The sequence below is a fragment of the Takifugu flavidus genome, unplaced genomic scaffold (assembly GCF_003711565.1).
Source record: "Takifugu flavidus isolate HTHZ2018 unplaced genomic scaffold, ASM371156v2 ctg896, whole genome shotgun sequence".
NCBI lineage: Eukaryota > Metazoa > Chordata > Actinopteri > Tetraodontiformes > Tetraodontidae > Takifugu > Takifugu flavidus.
Genome location: NW_026622506.1, coordinates 1 through 5,474, shown reverse-complemented (window position 1 = coordinate 5,474; position 5,474 = coordinate 1). Strand labels below are relative to the sequence as shown.

General features: G+C 45.4%; 1 long non-coding RNA gene across 1 annotated transcript; it reads right to left on the bottom strand.

The window, feature by feature from the left end:
• Positions 1-305: 305 nt before the first annotated feature.
• Positions 306-1,590, bottom strand: LOC130521347 (uncharacterized). Its single transcript, XR_008949294.1, has 3 exons — positions 1,324-1,590; positions 1,077-1,202; positions 306-981 (listed from the first exon to the last, which is right to left on the bottom strand). It is a non-coding gene; the product is annotated as an uncharacterized LOC130521347 (long non-coding RNA).
• Between the last annotated feature and the right edge of the window lie 3,884 nt (positions 1,591-5,474).

Sequence of the window (5,474 nt, the reverse complement as noted above, 5' to 3'; positions counted from 1 at the left end):
ACCAGGTCTCACCCTCTGAGGCAACAATTTGTTGCGAGGAGATGCGTCCGTCGGTCACCATCCAGCGCTGGGAACAGTTCTAACCGCCTGGAACGAATTCACGTCCTCAGGTCTTTCTCTTATCCGTCCTCACGAGTCTTCGGCGTCGTCGCTGGCGTTGGATGATGTCTTCAGGATCGCGCCCTCGGGTTCGTGATCTCAAAAGAGATCGGGCTCGAAGGACGAAATTTTATGTTGGGGAGAAAGAAAGGGATCAGTTCCCCTCCCGCGCTGTTGCCTTCAGAGGAACGAGACGGAAGCTTCAGTTTACTTGCTGCGAGGGCAACCACACGTCTGCAGTGTAGCTACAGCGTGTGAGCCTTGAACAGTTTATTTTATACTAGCACACAAACATGTAAGGGTACAGTAAACGTATGCGTAAGCATCACATGATAAAACAAAGCATGATATATACAAAAGGAACATATAAGAAAATGGGGGATGGAGTGTCACAGGATGGTCAGGTTGTCCCCTGCTATCCTGAGGTGATAGAACATCAGTTAAAGCAGGTCAGGGTTCTGGTCAGGAGTGATAATAAGCGCTCACAGCATTGCTATATGAACAGTTTGAACCGAACAATTCTGAACACCGACAGCAGGGGGCAGTAAAACGGAGCCAATCATGAACGGACCCACGTTTCCCTCAAATTACGATTCTTAACAAATCATTCAACTTTTAACCATGAAAATAAAGTAGCAACAGACAAACAATAAGTAACAGTGCCCTGAGTCCCAGCTGAAGCCGTTTAAAGTACAAATTAGCTGTTTATTCCTGCGTCAGATCCATAAATAAAAGCTTCCCGTTTCCTGTCACATGACCAAAATCTCCAGTTTACACTCCTGTAAAATTCCAGAATGTTTGAAGTCAGACATGAGGTGAAGTTGGACTCATTTTCAAAAGGAGCTCTGGCCCAGGTGGGTGCAGCCCATCAGTGGCTGAGAGCTGGGAATATGAAATGGAATGTTTTCAGGAATGATTACAACAACATCAGCTCCGGCTGCTGCGGAGCGTTCAAATACATCCGTAACCAACAGAACCTGTGGTGGACAATCGGACCCGTCAATCAGACCCAGGTGCCTGGTTCTCCAGACAACCCAACCGCTCCTCTGGATCAGGTGTGCAGGCGTCAGTGGTGGACTGGTTAGAAGCTGCTGCCAGTTCACCTAAAGACAGGAGAGAATGATTCCAGCAGCTTCCAGCCTCAACCATCAAACATCACGTCGGTGCTCTGATCATTACAAATATTTCACCATTAAACATTAACACTATTTCATTAATAATTACCTTTATCAGCCTTCAACTTGAAGTAAACAACGACGGCTGCGATGGCAACAAGCAGACCGACAATAACTCCAACTAGACAATAACTCTAACGAGCACGCCCGTGGACGACCCTGAAAGAGAGGGAGGAGTTAAAGAGGACGAGTCGTCTCCGTTTCTTTCTCTCTGTTTTCATCTTCTCTTCATTTCCTCTGAAAACGTGAATTTTAACCATTTCAGAGTTTAAAACCAGGCTGAGTTTCCTGATTAATTCCTGGTTTAATCAGTTGCTGCAGCACCACCATAAACACCACTGTTGTTTCTTCATCATCATCATCATCATCAGTCATTAAAACAACCTGTCAGCAACAGCATCATGACGGCCTGTTGCCATAGCAACAGTCTATCAGCATCACTCACTGGACGACACTTTAATCTGTTTGACGTCTTTTCATCTTTTGTTTGTTGCTCAAAATTAAGTTTTAGTTTGAATGTGTTCATTAATCTTTAATAATCCCACGATTAAATATTATAATTCTGTTTTCTGAGGAGTTTCCCCACATAAAAGTAAATATTTTGTGTGTGTTTGTGTGTGTGTGTGTGTGTGTGTGTGTGTGTGTGTGTGTGTGTGGTGTGTGTGTGGTGTGTGTGGACCAGAATAAAATGACCGTTAGTGATTCAGGCTCATCAGAACTCAACGTTTCCGCCCTCTGACCCGTTCTTCAGTCTATTTAATAAAATATGGTGGTCGACTGTATCAAAGGCGGCGGTCAGATCCAGCAGAACCAACACCGTGAGCTTTTTGTTATCTAGGTTACACCTGATGTCATTTAAAATCTTTAAAATGGCTGTCTCTGTACTGTGGTTCATCCTAAAACCAGACTGATGCCTCTCTAAAATGTCCTTTGAGTTTAAAAAATCATTCACTTGGTTAAAAACGTTTAATAACGTTAAAAAGTTTTTCTAAGATTTTACTTAAAAACGGTAAGTTGGATACAGGCCGATAGTTATTTAAAACGCTGGGGTCTAGATTGCTCTTCTTCAGAAGGGGCTTCACCACCAGAGGAGGTGGGGAAGCCCCTTCTGGAGAGAGCAATTCACCATATATAGAAGATGTTCCTCAAAGATTCCATAAAATGTTTTAAAAGACGGTGTGGGAATTGGGTCTAAAAGGCCGGTTGTGGGCCTCACTGGGGAGAAAACTCGACCAAGTGTCCTCGCATCAACCAGGACAAAACTCTCCAGTGTCTCCTCAGGTGATGCAACGATCCAGGAGTGTTGGTGATTAACATTTGTTGGGATAAAAGACTGGATCTAATATCATCGATTTTACTCCTGAAGTGGTCTGCAAAGGTCTCCCAGAGGGTGTCAGTCGTTGTTGTGGGACACCTGTTAAAATTACCGTTGGTTAAAAGCTCAATTGTGTGGAATAGAAATTTGGGGTTGTTTTTATTGTTTAGATTAGTTTTTTGAAATGAGAAGTTCTTGCTTGCTTGATTGTGTTGTTGTAGGTTTTGAGGTGTTGATAAAATATTTCTTTGTGAATGGTCAGTTTGGATTTCCTCCACCTCCTCTCAGCACTCCTGCAGGTTCTTTTCAGTTTTCTAATTTCTTCATTTCTCCACGGTGGTGCACGTTTTGTTCTTACTGTTTTTGTGAAGAGTGGAGCCACAGAGTCCAGCGTTGACTTTAATTTATTAAAAGTGTCAACAATAAAACACGATGCTGGTAACATTTCTGCAGGAGTGCTCTGTAAGATCTGGATAAAATTTGCAGCCACTTCAGGAGTCAGGTAGCGTCTCCTCACCGTTCCCACAGGGGCCCCCCGCTGGTTAAAACTGGTGATGTTAAAAAACACACAAAAGTGGTCAGATATGGCCAGATCCACAACAGGGGACCCACCCACGGACAGGCCATAGGTCATGACCAGGTCCAGGGGACCCACCTACGGACAGGCCGTAGGTTATGACCAGGTCCAGGGGACCCACCTACACATCTATACATCTACACTCCTACAAATCTATACATCTACTCATCTACACATCTACACTCCTACAAATCTATACATCTACTCATCTATACATCTACACTCCTACAAATCTATACATCTACTCATCTACACATCTACACTCCTACAAATCTATACATCTACTCATCTACACATCTACACTCCTACAAATCTATACATCTACTCATCTATACATCTACACTCCTACAAATCTATACATCTACTCATCTACACATCTACACTCCTACAAATCTATTCATCTACTCATCTATACATCTAAACACATCGTGTTTCTGCACCTTTCACCTCTGTGGTGCAGCGGAGGCTTTGGCCAGCAGGGGGCGCTGTTGTCAGCGCGGACGTGGATTTAAAGCTTTTATCGGTTTATAGTTGGGATAAAGTCCGTCAGACACCAAAGATCAGCCTAATAAGGGCTCTAAACCTTTCCGGGTCTTTATCAATCTCTCATCTCGTCCTGAAGCTGCTGTAAAAGTCTAAATATCAGTTTTATCTGTTTTGTTCTCATCACGAACACGACGGGAGATCACTGGCATTCATTTCTTCTCTTTTAAATTCCAACAGTAATCTTTTGCCATTGTAAGTTAATGTAATGTAAATGTGATGCCTTTTCATCTCTACTTCCTGGTGCCTTTGAGTCATTTCCAGGTGTTTGTGCTTGTCTTGGTGTTGTGTTTTATAGTGTTATCGGTTGTTGTTCTCCTTGTGATGAATATTGGCTCCACATACAAGACAGACGGGTCCGTCTACAGATCTAAACAGACATTCTGCCTCCTACCTGTTCAGAAAGGTCCTATTTTCTGCCTTTCCTTTAATCATTTTTCAGAGGGGTAGTGCCAGAATTAGCATTAGCATATAAGGTCGTGAAGAGAATTATTATATCTTGTTAGCATCTTTTATCTCGTTAGCATGTGTTATGCTATATGTTTTTGTTTTCTGTTACAGTTAGTTTAGAAGTTAGGGATAGTATATAATCTTTAGTAGGAATAAACATAAGGAAGTCAGTTGACCCTTCCTTGACATGAATGTTGTTTGGACGGTTGGGGCCAGGAGGAGACAGACGGAAAGTGGTAGACCCCCATCGTAAAATGTGACAGCATAGTTTACTGGTGTTGATAAGTTCCTTGGCAGGAATATGACCTCTGATCTGGCCATCTGGGGAAGATAATGGAGAAGAAGGACTGCACCAACACCAAAGGAGGCTGGAAGAAGAAGATGAGGTCACCCAAGAAGAAGGACTGTCACAGCCCCTTTTCTCCAGTTCCCTCCTGTCCCAGTACTTTTCCACTGCCCTGCTCACATCACACCCTCTGATCACCACACCTGCTCTCAGTCACTGATCACACACCTGCTCTCAGTCACTGATCACACACCTGCCCTCACTCATCAATCAGCTCACCTACCAGTGTATATATTCTCCAGCCTCACACTCACTCAGTGCCAGATTGTTCTTCTGCTCTCATGCAAGACTTTCCAGCGTTGTTTCCCTGCCGGATTACCCGTTACCGACCCTGCCTGTCTTCGTTCTGCCTGCCTTGCCTGTTCCCCGGACAACCTACCAGCGTTCTGCCCCTGACTACGACTTCTGCCTCAGCGTCTCTGGTTCCTGTCGGTTCACCTGGTTTAGACTTCTCCGCCTGGCCCCGACTTCACTGCTGCTCGTCCCACTCCCCGAGCCTGCAACTCATAGACTTTGTGCGGGCCCAGAAGGACGGACTATTTCCTGTGTTTCCTGGTCTGCCTGAGTTCCTGTTTGCCCGTGTGTTAATAAAAGTCATTACTACGGTCCAGCTTTCCAGAGTGCTGCTTTTGGGTCCTAAACTGCACCCGTCACAGTACAATCTGGCCAAACATGGACCCAGCACACTCGTCACCACCTCCGTCTCGTTTGGACCAAGTGGAGGGAAGGCTCCAACAATTCGAGGCCCAGCTAGCCTCCAATGCTGCGGAGGCTCGGGAGACAGCATCGGCCCTAGAGCAGGCATTAAGATCAGTAGCCTCCCAGGTCCAACAGCTGGTGGTCTCAGTGTCGCAACCGGCCGCTCCAGCTCCTCCTCCTCCGGTTCCTGCTCCCCCACCAGGCACTGCTCCAGAGCCCCGGGTGGGAACCCCAGAGCGTTATTCTGGGGACCCAGAGGGCTGCAATCCG